This window comes from Pseudorca crassidens, chromosome 7, assembly GCF_039906515.1.
Source record: "Pseudorca crassidens isolate mPseCra1 chromosome 7, mPseCra1.hap1, whole genome shotgun sequence".
NCBI lineage: Eukaryota > Metazoa > Chordata > Mammalia > Artiodactyla > Delphinidae > Pseudorca > Pseudorca crassidens.
This window is the reverse complement of record NC_090302.1, coordinates 15,205,619-15,232,468: the sequence shown is the minus strand read 5'-3', so window position 1 is coordinate 15,232,468 and position 26,850 is coordinate 15,205,619. Positions and strand designations below refer to the sequence as shown.

Here is a 26,850-nt window from a genome sequence, read left to right as displayed (position 1 = left end):
TTTAAGGAAAGATACTAAGTAGCATAAACAGAACAAAAACAGAGCAGAAATTGTTAAGGTGGTACTGAAACATTGATCTAATTCAATTCCTTTGTTTTAGGACGAAGAAACAGAAACAAAGAGAAGGGAAATGGCCCGCACAAAATCTCCTGTAAGAACAAGGACTTTGGTGCCAGATCAGCCTCAACTTGAGCCCCAAATCTGCCAACTACTGCAAATCCCCTGGGAATATTACATCACTGTCTAAGCCTCCATTCATGTATCCACCAAATGGGAACCTTACTTGCGTTTGCATCATGGCCTGGAACTAGACCCAGAGTTCATATGTTCAGCACCTGGGAGAGCTCCAGACATGAGACCAGTAAGAATCCCCCATGGGTGACTGGTGATTTGTGGGCAAAGTTAGCTCAATGGTATTAGTGATGGCCTGATATTACTTTCCTTCCTATTCCTAAGACGTAACTATTATTATAGCATTGCCCCCTAATGCCTCCATGCTTGTGCTGGAAAATCTATGCACAGCAGCCAGCATGCAATATAGTAGAGAGATTAAGCACAAGGTTCTGGAACTGAGACATCGACAGTTCAAATCTTAGATTTTCCATTAATTACCTACATAACTCTGGCAACTTGCTTGATTTCCTTTTGCCTCAATTTACAAATCTATAAGGCAGATTAACATAATATATTGGGCTGTTGCCTGGATCAAAGCAATGAATGCATGTAAAGAAGTTAGCAGCCAGCGTGTCTGGAACATAGGAAGTGTGCACTAAATGCTTCCGACAGTTATTAGGGCACAGTGTCAAGCTGAACTTCCTCCAGGTCATTCAGCGAAATGGTACTTTGGCTGCTGTGCTGTGTCCAAGGTGTGACCCACCAGGTGTGAGGAGAGAAGGACCCACAGCTGTACAAAGTGCAGATGTAAATACACTGCTCCACACTGCCTCTGGGGAAAAAGGTATGGAGTCAGTGAAGGGTGAATTTTGGAAGAACATCCGATTAAAATGACATCAGTAAGAGAAAGCTGTCTATATGGGTCAGTTCTTTAAGTCATAAACCCTGAGCTTAACAACCGCTCCACTCCCCGCCTGGCAACAGGCAGGCTTTCTCCCTACTTATCTACTCGCATTTACACATTCACTGCATTCACATTGAACTCGATGGATCTGGCTTTTCTGCAATGTTTACTCTGCCTACACAGCAACCGGTTTGAAAGCCGCCCATGCCCCTCAGAGGAGTTCTTAAACCCGGAAGCCCATCTTTCTACACTTAATACGTGCTTCCTCCTTCTTTATCTCTGTAGGGTGGGTCCTAATCAGGTCAGTGAATTCTTCCTCTCTCACTCAGTCCCTGAGAAGTAAGTGATCTTTGGCAGATACAGTCGTTGTCCCTTGGTATCTGCGGGGGATAGGTTCTAGGACACCCCCCCCCCCCGCGGAAAACAAAATCTGCCGATGCTCGAGTCCCTTATGTGAAATGGCACAATACAGTCGACCCTCTGGACCCGTGGGCTCCACATCCTTGGATACAGAGGGCCAACTGTACCAAAATCCAAGACACTGTTCCCTGCCCAAGGCTGTGCCCTGTGGAAGGATGGGACTGTCCTTCTCCTGCTTTTACTCCTTGGCTGTCTCCAACCCATCTACTCAGAGCTAATTATTCTTCCTCAACAGTCCATGATGGTTCAGACCACTTTGTTCTCACACCCTGAGATGCTCTTCCTGAATGTGTCCTCCTAATGGACTCTCACTAGACCCACAGCTTAAGCGTTTTTCCTGCCTCCACCCCATCTCTCCAACCCAACTGTGTTAGTTACTTTTTCCTCCAAAGCCCCTGTCATGTGTCAGGGAAGATGGGACGGATGGAAAGAAGCTAAGAGGAAGGGCACTGAGGTCAAAAGACATCAGTTTGTTTCCCACTCTGTTGCTATTCTTTTGTTTCCTTGGGCAACTTATGTAACATCCCTGAATCCATTTTCCTTTTGGTAAAATTTGGATAGTAGCTGTACTCTACCTATTTCATTTGAGAGGGAAAATCATTTAAGAAGTACACATAATAAAATGTTTTAGTACTGTGCCTTGCACAGAGAAAATGCTCAATAAATATACATTGTTGTTATTATGATTATTTGGAATACACACACACGCGCGTGTTCCAGCACACTCATATCATACTGTATTTGCTTAATAGTAATCTTTCTCCTAAATTATAATCCATTTAAAAGTAAAGTCCATACTGTCTAGTTCATTTTTGTATCATATTTAGCACAGAGCACGTGTTTATCAGTTGATTAAACTCCTCCAGAGCAGAGGCATATCTACTTTATCATTTTAACCACAGCCTTTAGTACAAAGAGGAGCCTTTTCACACATGCTCCTTGCATGAATAGATGAATGGGTAAGTGGATAGGAGGACTGCCAAGATGCTCTAGTTAAAATGCTTACCCAGTGCTGAGGTTATGCCTTTACCTCCAACCTCCCAGTTTTTGGCCATACAGTCAACCTCAAATGCCACAGCTCCCATCCAGTTGTGCAAACACCTTTGTTTTACTAAGAGGGACCCTCAAACAGATTATCCATTCAGCATCCTCTGCTCATGCCTGATTTTTTTTTTTTTAACTCAGCCCCTGCTGTGGCTTACCAAGATCCCCCAAGCACTGAAAAAACTGAGCCTCAGACTTCCTGTCCTCACCCCACATGACCAGTCTCTTCTCCTAACCTTAATGTTCTAGCGTTGTTTTCTTTTTTTTTTTTTTTGTCTGCACGAAAATAAACAAAAGGCATTGTTGACAAACTTCTGAAAATCAGCAAGAATCCACATGCAACATCTTGGATGCAGGTATTACCCAGATGGCAGCCTAATCTCTGGCAACAAGCAAAACCCAGAGAGCCGACCGCCTGGAGGGGTGGGATAGGGAGCGTGCGAGGGAGGGAGACGCCAGAGGGAGGAGATATGGGAACATATGTATATGCATAACTGATTCACTTTGTTATAAAGCAGAAACTAACATACCATTGTAAAGCAATTATACTCCAATAAAGATGTAAAAAAAACAAAAACAAAAACCAGAGAGCCAGAAGCACCAACAACCTCTGCCTCATCGAATATTCACAAACACACATCTGATTCCACTCACGTCACACAGAAAACCTTTCCAGATTGATCCCACCTTAAGTATACTTGATAACAATTCCAGTCCCTGAACACCAGTCTAACAACTTGAGTGCCCTTAATTCCATTTTCAACTTTATTTTCATCATTTCATTAACTCCCTTGTAATAAGCAGCGTCTTCATCAAGGTAGTGAATTTGCGGAGGAGAATGGAAATTCTACCTCAAGGTGGCTCCATGAAAAACAATGTCCCGTCAGCTGCAATAGTTTCAATATCCCCCACCCTAAGGAAAAACAATAATCTTACAAATGCTTCAAAGAACTTTCCAGAAAGAGGAAAGTAGTTGGCGCCAAATCTTTTCCATAGGCTACTTCACCTTTTCAGCCACCCATCTCACTGCCTTCTTCATAGCAATATCCTGCTCATCCTTTAAGGTCCCTCTTCATGGAGTCTTTTGCAACTTCTCCAACCTACACTCATTAGCTAACTAAAATCTTACTGACTATTCTGAATTTGGATTTATACAAAGAGGTTAAGCGACTCTTCCAAGTTTACTCAACTAATAAGCTATGGAGCAGGACCATGTACCCTGGTTTGCTGAATCAAGGTCAACCTGGGCTCCCTACTCCATCATTTCTGACAATGTAAGCCTCAATGATGAGAGTTAACATCTACTGAGCAATTCTTATGTATCAGGCACTGCTCTAAAATCTTCACCTGGATAAACTCATGTAATCTTCACAACACCTCTATGAGGCTTTTATTATACCCACTTTACAGATAGGGTAATTAAGACAGTACACTGTCAAGTACACTGCCTAAGCTTATACAGCTAGTGAGTGGACTCACACCCAGGCAGAACCTGAGTCCTTAACCACTAAGCTTACCCAACTCCTGTAAGCTTTGTATCAGACTGAAATTTATTTATACTATTGTGTATGCTTCTACTTTAAGCAGCCCTGAACATAGAAAAGATATTCAATACATTTTTGATTACCTGAAGATTCACGTACTTATCCCGCATTTAAAGATGACCCACTAAGTGCAAGACATTACAGAGGTATTACAGGAGATGATGAAATATACAAAGATATGATAACAGTATTCTGTAGTCAAATGTGGAATGAGAAACAGACTTATTCTGTGTGACCTATAGCATCAACATCAACCTTTCAGATTCCATGGCCGAGTCAAATTTGTAAAACCAATTTTGAGGACCAACATGAAATTATCAACATGTTCTTGTTCAAGGAAAGAACATTTAGCTAAACAGATATCACAAGTACTACTACCAGCATTTTATAAGAGAAAGTACATTTTAACAGAAAATAGGGAGGGCATAATCTCAAAATAAAAGATGGCCCTTCCTATCTAGACACCAAATTTTAGATCAGCATTTGAAAGACATCAACCTATAAGTTTTGACCAAAGAAGAATGGCACAGAAAGTCATATACATGAAAGAAAAGCCCGACAGGCAGAGATTTCAGCAATAGAAAGAGGTCGAATTGAGGGGAGTGGGGGTTGGCATTCACAGATGGAGAAAGAGGCTAAAAATCTCAGAGACATTTCAGACCACAGAGTTTGTGATTCTATGGCTCTTTCTTCAAGGAATTTTAAAATGCTATAAAAATGTAATTATAGAAGGAGAAAAAAATAAAGTTTATGGGTTGTTTTATGGTCTTTTCACTCTGGGGCTCTGTCTCTGGTAGATTGCCAAGGAAGGCAGCTTCCATGACATTATCCAGAATGTTAGGTGTTTCCTAAGAACCCACTAGAGTTGATGTGAAGGATGTTAATTAATAGAAGCCAGAGGGCCCGACATCCTCTCTTGTTCCCATCTCCACCCTTTGGTGCTCCACGAAGTTGCCCACATAGACTTTCCTCCTTGCTTCAAAGTTCCTCCCTGAAAAAGCTGGGAATTATGCCTGGAATTCCACCACCAGAGTGACTTCCTTTTAGAGTTCTAAGGGATTTTTTTACCCGCAGGAGTAACCACAATTTGTTACTTGTTCAGCCTCTTCCTCTTTACCAGCTCCTTCCCAGAGCTAACCAGGTATTCCTAAAATGCCAATGTGGATAGTGAGGCCATCAAGAGTAGAGACCACAGGCAGACAGATCTGGCTTTGACTCAAGCTGTGGGGCCCTCTCTATGTGGGAAAGTCATGTCCACTCTCTTAACCTGTTTCTGTATCAGTTGAATTGTACCTCGTCCTTAGCATCTTAGTTTTCTGAGCATTCAATGAAATGAAGTGTTCAGTAAAAAGCCATCTTTCATTATTATTGGGTCTTTTGGTGTTCTGGGAACAAAAGATGAATGGGTAAGTGGATAGGAGGATTGCCAAGACACTCTAGTTAAAATACTTACCCAGTGCTGAGGTTATGCCTTTCCCTCCAACCTCCCAGTTTCTGGCCATGCAGTCAACCTCAAATGCCATGGCTCCCATCCAGTTGTGCAAACACCTTTGTTTTACTAAGAGGGACCCTCAAACAGATTATCCATTCAGCATCCTCTGCTCATGCCTGATTTTTTTTTTTTAACTCAGCCCCTGCTGTGGCTTACCAAGATCCCCCAAGCACTGAAAAAATTGAGCCTCAGACTTCCTGCCCTCACCCCACATGACCGGGCTTGGGGACAGGGAGTGTTTCCCACAACAAGAAGCAATGCTCAGGCACCAGCTGGGTGTCCCACAGTTCAACTCAGTTCTGACACTATCTACCCAGACACTGTGCCCCCCCCAACCCCCGCCGTCACACACACACACTTCAGATGCCAATCACAAGCCCAGGTCATCACTTGTGTTTCTGACCCATCAGCGATAGACTGGAGGTTCCAATGACCTTGGACTTCAGATGCCTAGCTAAAGCCCAGGTTGTTACCTGTGCTTCTGAGCAACTGGTTGCAGACTGAAGGTTCCAATGACCCCCTCTAACTCAGGGTGTCAATAGCAAGCCTAGGTTATTACCTATACTTCTGATCCACTGGCTGTAGATCAGAGGCCCCCACGACCCCCTCCTGGGGTTTAATTTGTTAGGGTGGCTCACAGCACTCAGGAAAACCGTTTACCCACTAGATCATCAGTTTATTATAAGAAAATATAACTAGAGGAACAGCCAGATGGAAGAGATGCAAAGGGCAAGGAAGGGGAAAGGGCACAGTGCTTCCATGCCCTCTTGGAGTGCCACTCTCTCCAAATCTCCACGTGTTCACCAATCCCAAAGCTCACCAAACCCTCCTTTTGGGAGGTTTTATAGAGGTTTCATTACATAAGCATGCTTGATGAAATCATTGGCCATTGGTGACTGATGCAGCTTCTACCCTCTCTCACTCTTCCCCAGAGGTTGGGGGATGGGACTGAAAGTTCCAACCCTCTAATCACTTGGTTGACTCCACTGGCATCCAGCCCCAGCCCTTCGGCGCTTTTCAAAAGGTGCCTTATTAACGTAACAAAAGACACCTACGTAGCTCTCATCACTTAGGAAATTCCAAGGGTTTTCAGAGCTCTGTACCAGAACGGGGGATGAAGACCAAATTTATACTCCTTATTATAAATCACAGTGTCACACTGGGCTACTTCCTTGATTACATCTATCAATGGCTTCCTCCCACCTCTAGATATCAACTATCAGCTATTGTCACTTTACCTCATTATTCGCCATATCTTACTCTCCGTGTCTCTTCCCAGAATCTCTGCCTTTACTTTCTAGATTCCCTGCAGATATTTTCAGCACGTCCCAATCTGTTTTACCCCTCTGTTAGGTTTTCCGAAGCCAATTCCTCTGCCAAGAATGCTCTCTTTACCCTATTCCCATCCCAAACCTAACGCACCCCTTATTCGTTTATATTCAGTTCAAGGTCATCCCCTCTTTGAAGAATCCCCTGACTCCCCAGGAAGAGGAAACCACAGCCTATTCATAACCATGCGCCAACACTTATGTTGCCATACATGTGGGCTTTGGAGGGTGTGGCTTTTGCCTTATTCATGTCAGTATCACCTACACCAAAGCAGGACCTGGTGTATAGCATTCATTCAGCAAATGTCCCATAAATAAGTAAGTAAATGAAAGAATGAACAAGTAAAATAAGCTGACAAATTACTGGCATGTCTGGGTATGTATAGCATGACTGCAGCATTTCACAATCTGCAGAGCATTCGGGCTTTAATTAAACCGTTTGATACTTACAACGTACCAGGGCTTTCCCAGGAAATCCAGGCTCAAAGAGTTTGAGTGATTTTCTGGGTTAAAACATGGAAAAGTAGGGACTTGAACTCAATCTACCGATGTGAGTCCAAAACCCCTTCTACACCAAGCATAGTCCTCATTATTAAGAACTAAGGATAGTTTATTAGAAAAACCCCAATGTTGGATCTAGCTTGGAATAAGGGACAAAGATGAGAACAGAACTGATGGTTCCATTGTAAATGTGAGTGGAAAAACCTAACTGTGGGGTGCCCAGCCACCCCCAGATGCATACAGGGTAACATGATGGCACTGGCTGGGCTCATGGGAGAACCTTTAGTTTGGGGAAATGATCATCCAGAAAATACTGGAAATAGACGTTGCCAATTTCCTGATTTCGCCGATGGCCAACTCCATTTCCTGTACTGCATTCCTTGCTACAACTGAAGTTTCAGCCCTTGGAGAGAAGCCGAGAAATTTCTGCAAATGTTTTCTCTTTAACAGATGGAGCAGAAACTGAGAAGCATTACCGGGAAGATGGATCGGTGCATCACATTTGCCACAATAAAAATACAGCAACAGTTAAAAGCAGTCGCAGTTAAATAGAACTGGGAACCCAGGGTTGGCCTAAATCGTTTCTTAATTAAAAGCGAAGGAGAATTTCGAAGCTCTGTTTCAGCCCCTTGGAGCATCAGCGCAGTGAATCTGGAGTGTTTCTGCGGCTTGACTGGGTGTCAGATAGCTTGAGATGTATGTGGGCTGAGGTCGGGGTCTGAGAAAAACCCCAGCAGAGGAGACAGTGACGGGAAGTGCGGGGGTGGGGGGAGGCTGCACGTGGCAGGAAAACCTGGGTTCCAATCCCAGCTCTGTTCCTGTGTGACTTCAAAACAATCACTTAAGCCCGAACCTCAGTCCCATCATCTGTAAAACAGAGACACACGGCCTGCCTCAGAGTTCCTGCAGGCTCTTGCTGAAATAACATGAGTGGAACATGGGGGTTTTACCTTTCCTGCACCTTCCAAAGTGACCACACAAGAGCATCCTGATACCTTTCCCAAGTTCTGCATTCCTTTCCTCCCAATTCTTTCTGTCTTTCTCCTCCTTCAGTTTCTGTATCATGAATACCTTCTGATATTCACTTCCTTTGGCTCCCTCTTCTTCTATCTTTAAAGCCTACCTGAATATTTCACTAACTGTGGTCTCGGGATCACCTGAAATGGACACACCTGATGCTTTTCAAAAGCATCTTGGGTCCAGACCATGAACTTCTGAGTCAGGCTCCAGGACTGTAGAGGCTGGGATCCTGCCTGTCAATCAACCTCCCCAAAGATGGTGACACACATTAGCCTTTGGGTACCGCTGTTGGATGAAGGCTGCCAAAGAGCAGAGGTTGTCAGTCAAGAATGCTCTTCAGAACTGCTGGGGGAACTTGTTAAATACATTCAAATGAGAGCACTACCAAAGAAAATCTGATTCAGTGGGTCTGGGTTGGGCCTGGGTATACTTATTTTGAAAAAAAAGGTCTCAGGGGTTAATAACTTGTAGTGAAAAATCCCTGCAAAGCACATAGTCATGTCAACACTGAGGATGAATTTATACTAAGCTGTCTACCCTCTGCCTCTTGGATGTGCTTCCCCAAACTCCTTCGACCCCCAAAACCAAAGATACACATTTGCTCTGTTGGATGATTATGGTTTCAGTCGGTGCATACATGTTTACCACATACATATTCATGTGTATATATATGAATATTTATGAACATTTTCATATGTATTTCTCATATATATGAACTTTTTTTAACATGCATTTCTTAATACCTGTGGATGCCTATATATATATATATATATATATATATATATATATATATATATAGGCATCCACAGGTATTAAGAAATGCATGCCAAAAAATGTAAATTACCTACATGTCCATGAACAAATGTGCGCGCACACACACACACACACACACACACAGCTTCCGTGGTATAAAGTAAAGAGCCCTACATACTCTCTACATTTCCTTAAGCCAGGTTCTTTCTGTACCTGTGAGAGATGTGGAGGAAACAACTACTCCACACGAAATGGACGCCAGGTGGGGTTTTTTTTCTAAAAGAAAAAAGTCTTGGGCATATAAGCCAGCACTTCAGAGGAAACATAAGCAAGGACACAGATCAACAATGGTTGACCTTGTGTGAACAAGAGGAAGTTAAGGAGGGGAAAAAAACCAATAAGACTGGAGGCCTGAAGGGTCCAGCAATGCGAAGCACTTTTCTAGAAACCTTGTATAAGTCACAGAGATGCATCTGTCACTCTCAGAACTTACAGTCCTAAGAAAGAAGACCAATATTTAGGGGACTATTTTCTAAAATGACAACATGAATGGTCAGTGAGCAAAGTCACGGATTCCTATTTTGCTTCAAGATTTCTATTACTTGAGTGTCTCGGGTATCAGTAAAGTCAACGATTGCCCTCCCTGGCCCCCACCAAGAATTTTTATGATGTTCAGAAACTCCACCTGTCTCCACCATCAGTGTCCCTTGACCAAAATATTACCATTAGTGTTATTAAGCATTGCATTTCCTTCAAGGCCACCTTTTTCCTGTATAAAGGTTCTCAAGAATGTTTGTAGTTTTAATGCTATATTAATATTTTCCATGAACTAGGAAGGAGGGTGGACCAGATAACCATAAAATGCCATTCTCTTCCAAGAAACTCTAATTCCATGAGTCTATGATTTTTAAGATTTGGTGGTACTCAGAGTTGATTTTTTATATTCCATAAATATTACATTCTATGAGTCCATGAGATTCTGACTCTCAGTTTTTATTATCCTAAGATTCTACAACTATCATTCTAAGATGCCAATATCATAAGAATCAAGACACTTAAAGCTTAACAGGGGCTTCCCTAGTGGCTCAGTGGTTTAGAATCTGCCTGCCAAAGCAGGGGACACAGGTTGGAGCCCTGGTCCGGGAAGATCCCACATGCTGCGGAGCAACAAAGCCCATGTACCACAACTACTGAGCCTGTGCTCTAGAGCCCGCAAGCCACAACTACTGAAGCCTGCACGCCTAGAGTCCATGCTCCGCAACAAGAGAAGCCACTGCAATGAGAAGCCCGCGCACAGCAGAAACAAAGAACCAACGCAGTCAAAAAAAAAAAGAGAGAGAGAAAAAGCTTAACAATTCCAAGCCACCATCACCTTGATGTGAAAGTGGTGGTCAGACTGTGTTCCCCATGACACAAGTGGAACCTACGTCAGGGTCACAGCATCTGTACTTGATCGGGGAAGGCAGACTGGTTGTGAAAAGAGAGAAGAATGTCCAATTGTGATAAGGGCTCCTAAAACACATCTTGAGGCTTTCCAACCACCTCCCTTCACCCAATCTTCCTCCTTGACTCCATGCTATGGCCTAGAGATTGAGAATACTGATTGCTAGAATAGAGGTGCCACAGAGGCAAGGTTCAGCTGTTTCCTGCCATGGTATCCCCCAGCGTCGGCATGTAGAAGGCTCTCAAATCCATCCTGTGTGACTGAAGGAGTCCACTGGACTCACTGCAATATTCTTCCTCCTCTTTCTTTCCCGTTGCCTCCTTCTAACCTTCCTCCACCTTTTCCTTCTCCTCTTTCACCTTCCCCCTCCTCCTCCATCATCTCTTAACAGTATGTTAGAAATTCCATGTGTATGAATTATACAATCCTCACAGGAACACAATAATGTAGGGATTAGTATCCCCATTTTACAGATGAGCAGCCTGAGGCTAAGAAATTGAATAACTCGCCAAAGGTCACATAATTAACACCACAGAGAAAGGATCAAACCCTTTGTCTGACCCTATGTTCAGCACTCCTTCCTTTATTCCACAGCTGCTTTATAATGTTCTTTTTTTTTTAATTGAAGTACAGCTGATTTACAATATTGTGTTTGTTTCAGGTGTATGGCACAGTGATTCAGTATTTTTGCAGATTCTACTCCATTCTAATGTTCTTAATAATAATAAAAATAATAACTTCATGAGAGATTAAGAAAACCAATGCCTAGAGAAAAGGCTTACACTTCCCATTCCCGAATTTAACCCCAAATTAATGTCCTCAACCAACACCAATTCTCATTTCAGAATTTCTAATAATTGAGGGCCTACCACACCCAACTGCTCATTTCATTTTCTAGCTTTTCCTCCTCCTCCCGAGAGTGCTGTACATGGCATGTGTTTATTTTTCAATTAAAGCAAATTAAACAATTTTGTTTTGAGAACTTTTTTTTTTCAGAATTTCACAGCCCACGGTGAGATAACTGAGACCCTGCTGTTTCTGGACGCACTATTTAGAGAGCACAGGCCTAGATCTGGCACGGCCTCGGAGGAAGTTATCCTTAACCCCTCCCTCTCCTGTGTCCCACCATCACTGTTTCTCCAATCCACTCCCTTGTCACTGCCCTAGCCTAGAAGGACATCTTCTATCGGTCATCTGAACAATTACGATAACCTGCTACAGGGCCACCGGACTCCTCCCTCTCCCTCCCCGTATCCCTGTCTTTGTCTTTCTCAATCCCAGATGTGATCAAGACCATCCACTTCTTAAGAGTTAGCAACAATGTTCTAAACACAGATTACTTAATAGGAGTTCTAAGGTTTTATATGTTTCATCCTTAGATTGTCTCTAGCTTTGCCCCTGAGCACGCTCTCCAGTCAGACTGAACTATTTCATCTCCCACTCTCTACTTGGAATGCCGTTCCTCCATCTATCCGTCCTTCATGGCTCATGCAGACAGACCTCCTCTCTTCTCCCTAACCTGCTGTGATGCTCCAATTGCAGCACCAGCTACTCTGTATGACCTCATGATGCACACCTGTCTCCTTATCAGACCAGCAGAGCTTCAGATCAAAAAAATGTCCTATTCATTGGAGATCAGAGAGAAAAAGGGCAGGAAAGTAGGATGGTAAAGGCAGAAGGAAGGAAGGGAGGGAGGAAGGTGAAAGTTACATTAAATCTGGGAAACTTCCCTTCTTCCTCTTCTTTGATAATAATTTTCTTAATATGACCATCATCTCTGAAATAATATGGACCATCAGAATTGCTCATATAAAATTTTTCCGTACTCATAATATTCTTATTTTTCTACGGAAGATAGATTTGTCTAGTGCAGAGTTTCCTCAAGTAAGCTATATAGAACATTATTATGAAAAATATAGAAAGGTGAAACTATGTAGTCAAATTTTGAGAAAGATTGAATTAGATTTTAAAATCTCTATGACAGGACTTTGTCAGGAAATATGCTTATATATAATTTGATTTCCAAGAGAGGGTAAATCATTGAAGCAGCTCCCAAATTTATTTGACCACACAACACCTTTTTCTCAGAGTTTTAGAGGAACTCGTGCACCGTGGGAAACGACATGAAAATGTACAGTCAGAAGAATAACTGTTGCCGGGGAATCAGGAGTCGGGGTAGGTTTAACAATCTCACTAATAAAGACCGTGGCCTTTGCCATAACATTCCCCCATCAGAGCCTTAATTTCTTTATCTGAAAAAAAGAGGGAGGGTCAGATATGATGCATCCTAAGGTCCCTTCTAGCTCAGTTCTAACATTCTATGGTTCTGTGATGAAAAACAGACACAAACTTGGGGTCACGTCTTCGTGCCCACCATTTCCTCTACATGGAATGCCCCCTTTCCACTTGCACGAGGACAGATCCTTCCCTCCAATGCCATTGCCTGTCCTAAGCCTCTCCTGGGCAACATGGATTAGCATGCTTTCACTCCTGAGGTTTCCTGTGGAAGTATTTCATTTTCATACGAGGCTGCCTTGAATATACAGCTCATACCTTCTTGAATTCATTTAATCTTTGAGAGCGATTATATGTTGTGCATTGTGATTACAAAGGTGGCAAAGACACAGTCTTACATATGCCTTCTCTTCCCACTCAGCCCTTAGGGATATGTCAGTGTCATACATAGCTTCCCAGAGAGCTCAAGACAATGACTTAAAATTGAGGACAAAATCTATCATTTGTAAATCCCCTTTAAAGACCATTTAATGTTTAGTTTTGTTTTGTTTTGCGGTACACGGGCCTCTCACTGTTGCAGCCTCTCCCGTTGTGGAGCACAGGCTCCGGACACGTGGGCTCAGCGGCCATGGCTCACGGGCCCAGCCGCTCCGCGGCATGTGGGATCCTCCCGGACCGGGGCACGAACCCACGTCCGCTGCATCGGCAGTCAGACTCTCAACCACTGCACCACCAGGGAAGCCCTCATTTAATGTTTAAACCAATGATTTTCAAGTCATTTTTTAAAAGACTTGGAACCCTTTACTCAACTCTTATACAAGAGTAATAAAGCCAAGATAAAGTAGATCTGCTCTAGGTAGATGGCAAGGTGAGGACGGACTCTGAGGCAATCTCACTTGCTCAACCCTCCTACTCTCCCGGTGCACCTCCAAAGGGTTTCTTAGAACCCCTACTGAATCTCAAGCCCTCATTTTAAAAGCGAGGAAACTGAGGTCCAGAGAAGGAATGTGATTTACCCAAAATTAAAAGTGACTCTTAGAGTCAAAGCTGATTCCCAGGTGGCACCCACTAAATCTGTGTTTTCCAAATCGTGGCTCACAAAATACTACCAGTAGGTGAAATGATTCCAGATGATTCAGAGGTGGTACAGCTTGTCTTTTAACGGCATGAGAGCTATTTTAGTGTATATTGCAAAGTATAAGTTACTTATCAAATATTTGGTTTTTATGAGTATTATTGCTCAGTCCAAGGTCATGGAAAAAAAGGAAAAAAAAAACTGAGTCCATTTAAATTTGATTTAAGACAAATTACTTAGAAATTTAGCAAACTCTGCATTAAAGCACGTGTCTCTGCTTCTTCAGGGCTTTTTTCTACCAAGAACTGTTCACTGGTCCACCACATCTTACTGCTTAAAATGCTCATTACCCAAGTAATGCACATTCATTAAAGAAATATTAGGCAATACAGGTAAGTATAAAGGAGAGACTGAAATTCACTCATAGCCTATCGCCCAGAGTTAACCACTCAAATATTATATTAAGGTGCACCTTTCAAAATAGCATGCTATACACAATATTCTGTACCTTATGGGGCTTTGGGGGGTTTTTTTGGTTTTTTTTTAACTTAGTAGGTTACCAAAAAATATATCCATACCGATAAATGTCATCACGAGTGCCGTTGATTCAGCACTTAACTGTATACGAGGCATGCTGCTAGGCGCTTTATACACGTGATATTCATTCTCAGCTGAATTCACAGATATTCACAGCTATCAGGGAGGTACTGTTGCTAGCCCATTTTACAGGTTCCCTATTTTCATCCCACCTTCTAACATATAAATGTGCTTCTCTACTATCATTCCGAATGACTCTAGATATTCCATGATATGCTTTGTTTTGGTGTTTCTTTTTTCTCCCAAACACTCTGAATTCCTTCTTCTCATACAAATAATTAATTTACTTCTTGGAATGGGGAATTTCTTAAAATGGAAGGATTTTCATCTTCTTTTAAAAAATAGGGACAGAGACAACGAGAGCGGTAGAGATGGAAAGAGATCTGACCCTGCTCTAGAGCATCTCCTCTTCTCCCCACCTTCCTCTTGATCACCTCACTGCAGCCACACTGGTCTCACTGTTCCTCCAATCCACCAAGCACAGTCGGACCTCAGAGACTTTATTCTTGCTGGAATGCTCGTCCCCGGATGTCCTCATGGCTCTCCCATGACTTCAGACAGACGTCTGACCAATGTCAACATCTCACTGAGGATGTCCATTGCCCATCTATACAAAACAACCTGCCCTCTCCCACCAGGCTACCTTCCACCTCTATGACCCTCCTCTCCACCTGACATACTATATGTTTGCTTGTTTATTTATTTCTCTTCTCCCTCATGAGAAGGTCAACTCCAAGCAGGCAGGGGCTTAGTCAGTTTTGCTCACTGCTGCATTTACAGCTCCTAGAACGATGTCTTACACAGAACAAGTGTTCAATAAACAATGTCTGTTTCTTAAATGAAAGAATGCAAGTCACATTTCATAAAAGGTTGCATTCAATAAAGATTTCTGCCAATGCCCCAGGAGAGCGTTTTTTTCCCTTCATTCTTACCAATACAGGATGCTGGCATTAAAAAAAACACACACACATCTTGATGATGTCGTGTGGCATCACATTCCTATGTTCATTTGTTTGATTACTAGGGAACCTGAATATTTTGGGTTTTTGTACAGGTTTATGAACCAAGTGTGTTCCCCATCCCATTTTTAGCTGGAAGTCCCATCATATTCAGATCATATTCTGGCAAAAGATGATCTTATGACCATATCTGGGCTCAGGTTCCATTAAGAGAGAGAACTCTGCCTTGGACATTTCCCCCTATATCTACTGTTCTTCTCCTTCCTACCTATTCTCAACTACATTCAGTATTCCTTTATACACGCACATGTGAGTCTGTGTGTGTGTGTGTGTGTGTGTGTGTGTGTGTGTGTGTGTGTGTGTGTGGAGAGAGAGTATATATAGATATCTATATACATAGAGAGAATACATATACATATGTATTCTATATATATTTTACATAATATATATTCTATCTGTCTATATATATCTTTTCTCTTGCAACATTAGGCTGTCACAATTCATGCCACCTCCACCCTGCTATTTCCTGAGCCTCTTTTAAAAGTGCTACTGTTACCAGAGGTGGTTTTGGTGATTCTATTCCCAAGAAAAGTAAGATCTTGGCTCTTGGCTGGGGCCCAGAGTCAGAAAGTAGCTTATTCTATGACCACTGGTCCTGGTCTCAGCAGCATTGGAGCTTCCACAACTTAAGGGTGCAAATAAACATGCTAAGCTAAGGTTTCCTGCTGAGGCATTGTGAAGTTAAATTACTATTTTAAGAGGCTATGAAGTTGGCAGCCAGAAAGCACTGGAAGAGTGGAAGATATTCATGACGCTGACAGATAAAGAAGGAGAGAAAGCAAAATGCAGGTTATTAAGGAGATTTAAGGAGTCTCCCTCCAGTGACACCATTTATAACATCTCCTGGAGCACGTAAGATAGATGCCTTCCTCATTTAGGCATATACAAGACTGGGATTGAGGGCAGGGACACAATGACAGAAGGCTTGAAGGTTTGCAACAACGTACCTGGCCTAAAACAACAGAGACCAAACAGCAAGAATCCACCTTGATTTGGGGAAGCCACCAAGCTTCCAGGGGCTGGACCATGCCTTAGGGGTGCGTGTGCATGGAGGGCAGTTCAGTAGAAAGACGTTATGTTTAGTGTCTGATGATATGGGTTTGAGACCTGATGCTATCACTCGTTTTTTATCTTGAGGCAAATCCTTTCACCTCTGAGGCATGCGGTCTGCATCTGGAAAATGGGGAGAAGAATTCCAGCTTCAGAATGTGACTGTGAAGGCTGAATAAGATACACATGTTAAGATATACAAGCAGTTGGTAAGATACAGGATGAAGACAAGAAAGAGGGGAGTCGTGAGGAGAAGGATGATAAACATGGTTCTCATGAGGGCATGTGGCCTGCCGTCAATCAGCTGCTCTCCCATAGGTACCTGCTGAACACCCAGGTCTTACAGATTAGGACACCAAATCAAGAGGTACAATAACATGGGCTGCAGGGGACTAGGGTACCATGAGCAACTCAGATATAGTTGGATCCTGAAGAGGAAAAAGTGTATATGTAAAAAAAAAGAGAAAGTTGACCCGGACCATGTTGAAGATGACTTTTCAGCCCTGATTGGTCAATGATCGTATGGCATATCTGGTTTCTGACACGTGGCAATAGAAAGAATTAAAAAATCTGCCTCAATCATTTTGAATCTTTCAAGGCCTTTTCCCACTCTCTTAATCTCTCGCCTAACTGCTGGTATCACATTGCCATATGAGGGGACAGGATTGGTAAAAACGATGGAGAGGGCCTTCCCTGGTGGTCCAGTGGTTGGGGTTCTGTGCTTCCACTGCAGGGGGCGCAGGTTCAATCCCTGGCCAGGGAAGCTCTGCATACCACGAGGTACCTCCAAAAAAAAAGAAAAGATTGAGAAAGCTCATTTGCAAGGTAGTACCTCGAACCTGATAATAATCTCTTTCCTACAGGACCTTTCCAGTTGGGGAACATACCTGGGGCCTGGGCGACATTTCATCTAATGCAACAGGGTGTAGTAATAATAAAAAAAAAAAGTTATAATAGTTAACGTTTATATAATGGTGATGATCTGCCAGGCATGATTCAAAGTACCTATCGTATAAACTCATTAAAACCCCACAATATCTCTATGAGGAGTGACTACTGCTATCCTCATTTTACAGATGAAGAAACTGGCAGAGAAACATTAGGTGATCTGGCCAAGGTCACAGAGCTAGTCAGTGGCACAGCTGCCATGCAAACTCTGGAGTCCACGCTTTCAACCACTAGGTTTTCAAGTGAGACAGAAATAGTACAAATCCTCAACACATGACTGACTCAGTGTGTGGCCTTGACTGAGGGGCATCACTGCACTAAGCCCTAGTTTCCTCATCTCTAGCATGGGGGATGATACTGCTTATGCACGTGCTTGTTGAGAACATTCAACAAGATATCTATGCCAAGTACCCATTACAGCTCAAAGAATTGCTGACATTCTTGGCATACCCACTGCTCCACTTCAAGAATGGTTCTCTAATTGTGATAGATCAGCCATCTCTAAATATTGTGGGCAAAGACCCTTCCAGAACTCCTCAAGTTCTATCCTATGCTCTGCCTAAATGTATAATTCTCACTGTCAGGAACTGAGAGGAGAGGGCAGGTAAAACTGCAGCTGATACAGTAATATTTTCAGGAATCACTTGTGAGGTTTCACTGGACTTTGAATGACGCTGTCCTGCTGATATGCATTCAGAATAAATTTCTTTATGACCCCTTTCGGCCCTCCCTTGCCTTGGCCAACTCTGGTAATGGCACTTGACGAGGACCATGTCACCTTAGAGAGTCATGACTCCAAAACTGATCCCAGTAGGAAAACCATATTACCACCCCCTGCTGCTGGGTAATCTACTTTTCAATCTTTCCCTCCATTCCCAAACATATCAAAGTGCTGATTTTCTTTTTTTAATGGCTCCTGTGCTTTGTGCAGATGTTTTTATAGTGCCAGGTAAGGCTTCTTCTTGTGGGTCCTTCCCCTATGATGTGCCTGTAAACCCAGAGCCCATCAAATTCCATGAGAAATTTAGCTTATCCACTACCATGTAAACCAAAACATGCTTACTTAAGGTAGATATCACAGTTCTTGGAATGTCTTCCAGATCGATCTTGGGGTGGGGGTGGGGGTCTCTGGAGTGTCTAGGGATTCCACAGCCCACCAGAAATTCACCTATGTAAGGACTGACCACTTAGAAGTGTGGGTCCTCTAAAAAGCAATTGTATCCTAGATGTCTGCCCTTCCTCCTCCTGAATCAGCTTGTCATCAATCTGTAACTCAACTGCTCCAAAATACCCCCAGGATCCATTATTTCTCATAGAGGTTCCTACTGGTTCCTTTGCAGGACTTCTGAAAGGCTAAATAAATTATGCCTCAGAAACCCCTCCGGGCCAGTATTGGGTTAACCCTTACAAAAGGTTCTAGCTGTTCAGATGGGCCATTTACTTGGAACCCTGCTGCTCTGACCTTTGCAATTTACACAAAAACCATGGCATCTTGCTTTTGTTAATTGCCTTATGCATCTACCTCCTCACACTTGGGGGGAATACAGTCTCTTAGCTGTTCCCAAGATGGCCCTGACATTGTTGTATGCAGCTCTGCACCCTGTGGGATAATCACAAACTGAGAACAAGATTTGTTCAGAATGATGTATTTTGTGTCCACCCCAGGCTTTCTTTCCTATGTGTGTCCAACAAGGGATAGCGGACAGGCCTGGTAATTTACCACTCTTAACTTTCCCACACCCTGTCTCTTTCAGTCTATTTGCCTTAAGGCCACCTGCAATCTCCAAAAGACAGTTCCCCTGAGAGATAAAGATGCCCCTCACCCTCATATGCGAAAAGGAAATTAATTTCACATTTCCTCAGCCTCCTCATCTTCTCCACCCCCTCAGTAGCAAGGACTGTCGATAGATTTCTAGGCAGCCTTTCTAGGCTACCATGTTCCAGGAGGACAGTGGGTTTCCTGCTAACACATAATCCCTTTGATATTAAGAATTACAAGAAAGCCACCTCTATCCCACTCAGCAACGCTGTGTTGAGTCACAATCTGTGCCCTGAGGTATGACTTCTTTCTGATTTGCTTTTTTGAGAAGACATCTAAACCTTACTATGAAGTGTGGCTATCGCGTGTGAGTCTCTCTCTGCTTTTACAAGAATTTCGTCATGCACCATTTCCGCAGAGCTGGGCAAATCCCTTCAGTAAGGCAGGCCACCGTGTGGTCCTTCTTCATTGGGAGAAGGCAAGCCCAGAGAAGGGCAGATATGTTCTCAAGGTGGTCCACATATACGGTGGTAGGAGCCAGGACTAAAATCAGGTGCCCTGAGTCTCTGTGCTCTTCGTACACTTGGAATTAATGAAGATATAACATGATGATATAACATGATAACAGATGTCATCTCTGATCTCTAACACTTTATAATCATAGCCATCCACCTCCTTCCTCTACCATCACCATCTCTGTGTCTTCTTTTAATCTTACCCTTCCCCAAACTCTCACAGAACTTCTGGTATGGCAATGATCAGTCTCCATGAATGCTAATTATTTATGGATTTGCAGACCTCCTCTAGTCCTTGGCACCATTCATCGCCATACCCCCAAGCCATTTTGTCTAAGGCCTTTCCCAGACAAGAGATGCAATAAATATTTGCTGATACAAACTGATTCCAGCTTTCCTCCTTTTCCATCAGACTTCATTTCAATTACTTCTCCCCAGGTATTCATTCCTCTTCTCCTTTTCTAGCCATTCCCCCCTCTCCAGGTCCTCCCCCACCCTTTAGATTTGGGTATTTCCAGAGTGTGTAGCACTCAGAGCAGGACTAGAAATTAAGAGTAGAGGAATTCACTGAAATGACTGATTAAAAATGGACACGAAGAAAACCCAGAGAACACGTAATGATGAGCTTGTGTCAATCTCCAAGCTCTCCTCAGCTCAGTCCTCAGACTACCTACTTCCTAGACAGGGAGACTGCAAAGGGGAGATGTCTAGACTTCTCATCCTTCACCTTGTACAAGACCTTTGTGATCTGGCCTCTCCCTACCTTATTTTCATTTTATGACATTCCCTTTCTCATGCAAAAGCTTCAGTCACACTATCCCTTAGATTTCCTAAGCTTGACCCTGCCTAGTGACGTCATCACTGTTCTTCTCTCTGCCTCTGATATGATATTCTTTCCCCACATAATCACAAGGTTGGTTCCTTTTCATTTAAATCTCAGTTCTAATATCACTCCCTCCGAGAATTCTTTTTCTGACGACCCTATCTAAAGTTCTGTGACCTACATTTCTTTCTAGCCTATTACCCCCAATTTTTATTTGCATGACATTTACTATTACATGCAATTGTTCTGCTTGCCTATGTCTTTACTCATTTATCAGTAATCTCTCCCCACTAGATTATGAGCTCCATGAGAACAGGACCATGTTCATGCTACAGTTCTGATGTCTAGATCTGTGCTGTTCAGTAAGTAGCCACTATCTACATACAGCTACATAAATTAAAATAAAATGAATAAAAATTAAATAAGATAAAAAACCCAAAGTAACAGTAGCCATGTTTCAGGCGCCCAGCAATCACATGTGCTTCGTGGCTACCATACTGGACAGCACGGGGAGCATATCCAGCATCACAGAAAGTTCTGTTTGACAGAACTGGTCTATAGCAATGCTTGAAAAATAGTAGGCAGCCAATAAATATTTGCTGAATCATTAAATGAATGAACGTTCCTTTTAATCCTCACTCAACTTCACCTCTCCCTTTTGTGGCTTACCCCATAAGTAAGATAAACTAGATGATGCCCACAGGACAACATACAGTTTGGTGAGGGGCCTGAATGGATGTTACAGGAGAAAGGGCTGTGAAAATAGGCCCATCTAGTCTGAAAGAGAATATCTGTGGTTATAAGACTGGAAGAGAATTATACTTGTGTTATATGATTTTAGAGACTTATGGATGGAAGGCAGACTTAGTGTCAAGGTGAGAAAACATTCCAGCAAAGCTCTCCCTAGACAACACAGGCTGCTTTGTGTGGCAAAGAGTTCACTGTTGCTAAAAGTACTAAAAATAAGACTGCGTGGCCATGTGTTATGGATATTACAAAAAGGACTCTTGGTTCTTGAATAAGGAGAAAGGTTTGGTTATAGTGGAACCTTAAAACACTGAGATTCTTTGATGAATGTCATGAAACATCAATTTCAAAGAGTTAATAATATGCCCCCAACTGTTCCTAGCAACTACTGAGCAACCCAATCCTCTTGGCCACCCACAACAGTTACCATTAACTCAGAGGTACACTGGAAAAGGCAGAGATGCTGAAGCAAGGAGGACTTAGGTTCAAATTCTAGCTCTGTTGGTTACGTGAAGGGACCTAGCCATACTGAGTTTCACTCTCCTCTTGGGCAAGGGACCTATACATCCTGCATTCACTTTCCTCTTCACTAAAAGGGGCTGTGTCTGCCTCACTGGGTGAGAAGGAAGATTAAATGAGAACAAAACTAAAGACCCAGGAACACAGCAGGGAAACTTTCACTTCCAAGTAGGAGAGAAGTTTACTTGTCTGTATCATCATTGGTATCCCTACATTATTGGTACAGGTGGTATAACTTTGAAGCCATGATTGAATTGCTTTGAGTGAATATGAAACAATTATCAGAAAGAGAAAGAGGGAAAGAGAGAGAGAAATTACAGCTGTTGATCAAACTGGGCTTCAAATGTAACAGCAAACATTTCTAGAGCAACTACCCTGTGTCAGTCCCTGGGGATAAAAAGATGCTCCTAAGATCTTAGACCATATTGAAGAGGGCAAGTGAGACACAGGCCCACAGAGGTATGAAACAGGGCAAAGAGAGACGCAAGCTAAAACAGAGTTTCAGACAAAATTATATGGAAGAACAGGGTAGAAAGAGATTAATTACAAAATAAGATTTGGGGAAGACTTCTTGGAAGGGTCATTTGAGCTGGATGCTGAAACACAGGTAAGATATTAAAAATGTGAGGCTGACATTGTGAAATGGAGAAGAGAAAGATAGAGGTACTCCTTGCAGAAGGGGTTAGAATGGAAAACAATGAGGGGAATTATTTGGAGAATGACATTTGAAGATTCGTCCTCTTCACATGACCCCCATCTTGTCTTTAATATGATTACTGGGAGTTCAGTGGCCAGTTTGTTAATCTTTCGATTTTAGCAGGGCGGACGCAGGTAGAGAAGATGAGTAGGATATGGCTAACCCTAGTGGCCTGGTCAGGTGATAGGTACTGGTGATTTCATCTAAGGAATCGGGAGGGGATAAGCTAGAGGATGCAAATCAGAAATTTTCTCTTCCCACAATTGAAGGTCCCTTGGGCAAAGACCTTTCCAGAGAAACAGAGGACTTTTTGGTCAAAAGCATAAACTCTTGTAAGCACTAAGAAGGAGATGTCTTATTTGGACTGACCAGGGGAGAGTGTTTTTAAGGTCCCCAACTGTACAATTTCAAATATATTCATTGCAGTCTGAGCTGGGCTGTCTAAACTCAACAGGGGCTCAACAGCTGATTTGGAATCTCTGATCTGTTTCTTCTTGATTGAAATGGAGTCACAGCTCCCCCTTCTGGGAGCTAAAGTGCCATCCAGCCCCGGAAAAGCCTGTGTGGAAAGGCTCTATTGCGGATGGGCCTGAAATACCCATGTGTTTTTTCTCCATGCTCACCTGCACCCCAAAAAGAGCAGCTAGGAGTCCGGGAGCACACTTTTGCTTGCACATGATTCTAAACTTCCTAAGAGCCCATCTTTCACAGGGCTTTATACTTCCCGTTCCATGGGACTATGAGTCCCAGTCTTCGTGTGGGTGATGCTTTTATATAGGGGAAAGCAATTTGGTGCAGCGGTTGCAATTCTCTTCTGGGAAGTATACCAAGTAGAAAAGATTTCTAAATCTGCGTGTGTCCGTGTGCGTGCCATGTATGTATGTGTGTTTGTGCATGCTCCTGTGACGGCAATGTGTATGATTGTATAGGGGTACGAGACTCATTGATGTAAAGAAATGAATTTGCCTGAAGTATTTGCATTGCTAGATGGGTGGACACTTGGCTCCGGGGAAAGCAAAGCATTTCTTAATAAAGAGCTCAGGTACAGTCCAGATGCTCTGCTGGCTTCTGTCTACTAGGCATGGGCAGCACTAGGTCCCTAGCTGTGTGTCATTCTCTGAAGGCATTAGAGAAGGAAGGTATGTTCTGTGCATGTGTGTGTCTGTCTGTCTAACCGGGAGTGTGATTAAAGCGTTGGACCCTTTCTCTCCGGGTCATGTTTCCAGATGAACAGCTTTGAAATGCATCTCTGAAATGAGAAGTTTGATGAGGGAAGATAATCGATTATCTTGGATGGGAACATGGTGGCAGGGTACGGGTGGAGAGCAATATATAGTCCCTGGACAGTGTGGCCAAGAGGAAAAGACATTGATCTGGCTGTCAGGCATCATAGGTTCTAGCCCTGGGCATCCCACCAACTCGCTAGAGAATGTTGGGGACTTCTCATGGCCTCTCTGGCTACAGACTCCTGCCCTTCTGCTCTTCAATATTCCGTCCAGCTTCTATTGTCTATGTATTAAAAAAGAGAGAAAATGAGAGCAGTTCCTAACATGGGGTCTCCTCCTTTGCCTTCACACACCCCACCTAAAGTGAAGTGGGGACCTCTGCTCTGACATGAGTTTCCCAAAGCAGATTCCTTGTGGCCACGTGAAGCTTCAGCCTGAGGTGTCAGCCTCTGGCCAGAGAACGGTGTGTCTGCAAGTGCCTGCAGGTAGCACAGTCACCCACCCGCCAGGGCAGGTTCCCGCGAACACGTTTGCTTTTATCTCTCCCCAGAAGATAAATATATACATACAGGTTTTTAAGACAAGTATATTTCTACTTTTTTCCCCTAGAAGACCATTCCACTGGCCCCTTCCTGCCTAGGTAGACAAGAGGCTGTGGTCCCAGCATCTCAGCCCTTGTCCTCCAGCGCCTCATTGCCTAACAGCAGAACGGCTGCCTCTTACCTCGGGAAAGTAACAGCTGCCGAGTCTGGAAGCCATGCTAACAGCAGTAAAACTCAGCATTTTTGCTGAGTAGGGCAAGCCTTTAAGACACATCCGGGAAATCAAATCAATGGCTGGCCCCAGAGTCCAAGCCTAGCAGGACCTAGCCCGGGAGGCCAAAGGACTTACCTAGACAGCCTCCTAGAAGGTGGAGGAAAGAGGAAAGGGGGGCTTGGCCCGAACTGTCTTCCTTACTGAGATTCTTCCCACCAGCCCTGTGTGCCCTTGGCAGTATGTTGGAGCCAAGCAAGAGATGTGAGGTGCAGATCAACAGCAGTTTAAGTCAATTACCGCCACACTCCGCCATGAGTTCTCCACCCACAACCAGTTCCCAAATTGTAGGTCTCCTTCAGTATTGAAGTGCGCGCACACACACACACACACAGCCTCTCTGCCTTCTCCCAGGATCCTCCTAAGCCCAGTGGAGCCACGAGGAGGCATAGTACAGGAAAAGATTCCCTTGGGTCTCCCCAATGGGGAAGGGAAAGAGGGATCTGTCTTAGGGAAGTACCCCATCCATCTCCTACCATATTTCTCAGAGCTGCCCCCAGATGAAATTTCCTCTGCGATTCTATGTAGCTATGATGGATGAGCAAGTCCCTGAGGACCCTTTCTCCTTTCCCTGGAGGGGGATCCATACAGACTTGCCCAGATCCTCCCCCAGAGCACAGAAGCAGGAGGTGCTGTAATGCTGTTGTGATTACAAACAGAGAGGCAGGGTAGACTCTATCCCAGACTTGCCCCAGATGAGTCCACCTGCGACTTCTCCCAGTGACTCCAAATTCCCATCAGAATCCTGGAATCTGCCCAGTGTGGAATTTAAAGTGACAGCCTCTCATTGCCTCAGGGTTTGGCCATTTCTCTTTCACATTAAACGGTGAGTCCAAGTGTAGCAGATCTCCATCCTTTGGAGAAATCTTCCTTCAAAGGTACCAATATTGGGCTAAATAAGGTACCATCCCGATCCCCGGAATCCTCCCCAAATCCCAAGCCCAGAGCCCCAAGGGGAATCCACAGCGGGTTTCCCGATGGCTACGGGATCCTATAGTAAGGATCCCATTCCCTGTACGCTGGAGAGACCTAATTAAAAAGACACACGAGCGCAGACAAACATACACGTACAAGCATGCACACACACACATCGTGCCTTAAGTAGGTTAGAGGACCTCTTTTCACCCCCTCCCCTATACATACATACACACACACACATACATCACAAACACACGCATCGAACGCAAACGACGCCGCACACGCAAACACACACTAGCACCATATCAAGTTCTCACCATGGTACACACGTCGGGAGCGCGCGGGGAGCACACACGCCACTTCCTAAGACCCGCATTTAACCCTCTGCGCCCCAGAATACAGAGACACCCCCCCCCCAGGAAAGCTGAGAGGACTTGCAGGCGTCGGGGTGGCCGAGGGAAGCGCGGAAGGGTGCCGGGAGGGGGAGGGGCCGGGCGGGCGGGAGCGCCCCGAATGCGGTCCCTGGCGGTCTCCAAGGGCAGCGGGGCTGCCTGCGCGGCGCCCGGCGCCGCCTTACCTGGAGTCAACGTCCGTCTTTGGCGGAGAGCTGCGCGCGGACGCTTTTTATTCGGCTCGGAGGGAACTTGGGAGAGCCCTGCGTCCAGCTCGCATACCGGGAACGGCGCGGGGACTGCAGGCGTAGGGGTACCTGGCTCCTAGCAGCCTGGCTCATACTCAGCCGTAAAGTCCCCTTCGCTGGTCCCGAGGACAGGCATGAATCCCGGCTCCGGAAGGCGGTCCCTGCTGCCTCTGTCTCCCGGCTCTCCGGCTCTGGCTCCCTCGCTCTCGCCCTCTCTCGCCTGCGCTTTCCTCCTCCCCCCACTCCGCGCCAGCTCAGTTCGCAGCCCTGGGGCCCGGGAGCGAGGCGACTAGCGAATGGAGAGGGAAGTCCAAGTGCGCCGCGGTCTCCGGGCGGGGAGCAGCAGAGGCCGGGCTACGCGGGGGGAGGGACTTACCCGGCGACCGGCGAAGATGAATGGGGGAGCGGCTGCCTAGGGGCGGGCAGGGTGGAGCCAGGAGCCGGGGTTTATTCTGAGGAGTGTTTTGTACATCTTTAGGCGGAGGAGGAGGAGAAGAGAGAGGACGAGAGAAGGGAGGCCTCCTCGGAGGGAGGGGCGGGCTGGGTGGGCTGAGGCTGAGCCACTGGGGAGTCTCGTGGGTCTGGGGATAGGGTGGCGTCTCTCTCCGAGTCTGAGCACCCAAAGGGACTGTGTGTGGTGGGTATGCGCAGACCCCCGCATCGTGATGCTCTTAAGCGTTTCTGTAGCTGTGTGCGTCGCGGGTA

At 44.4% G+C, this 26,850-nt stretch overlaps 1 protein-coding gene across 2 annotated transcripts in view; it reads right to left on the bottom strand.

Moving 5' to 3' along the window:
• Positions 1-26,638, bottom strand: part of BRINP1 (BMP/retinoic acid inducible neural specific 1) — a 189,733-nt gene extending 163,095 nt beyond the window's left edge. Inside the window, exon 1 of one of the 2 annotated variants that reach the window (XM_067743513.1) lies at positions 26,522-26,638. The gene's annotated coding sequence lies outside the window, so the exon portion shown is untranslated. Of the gene's footprint in view, positions 1-26,082; positions 26,465-26,521 lie in introns of those variants that run through there. The other variant, XM_067743512.1, reaches the window with a different exon arrangement.
• Positions 26,639-26,850: the final 212 nt, after the last annotated feature.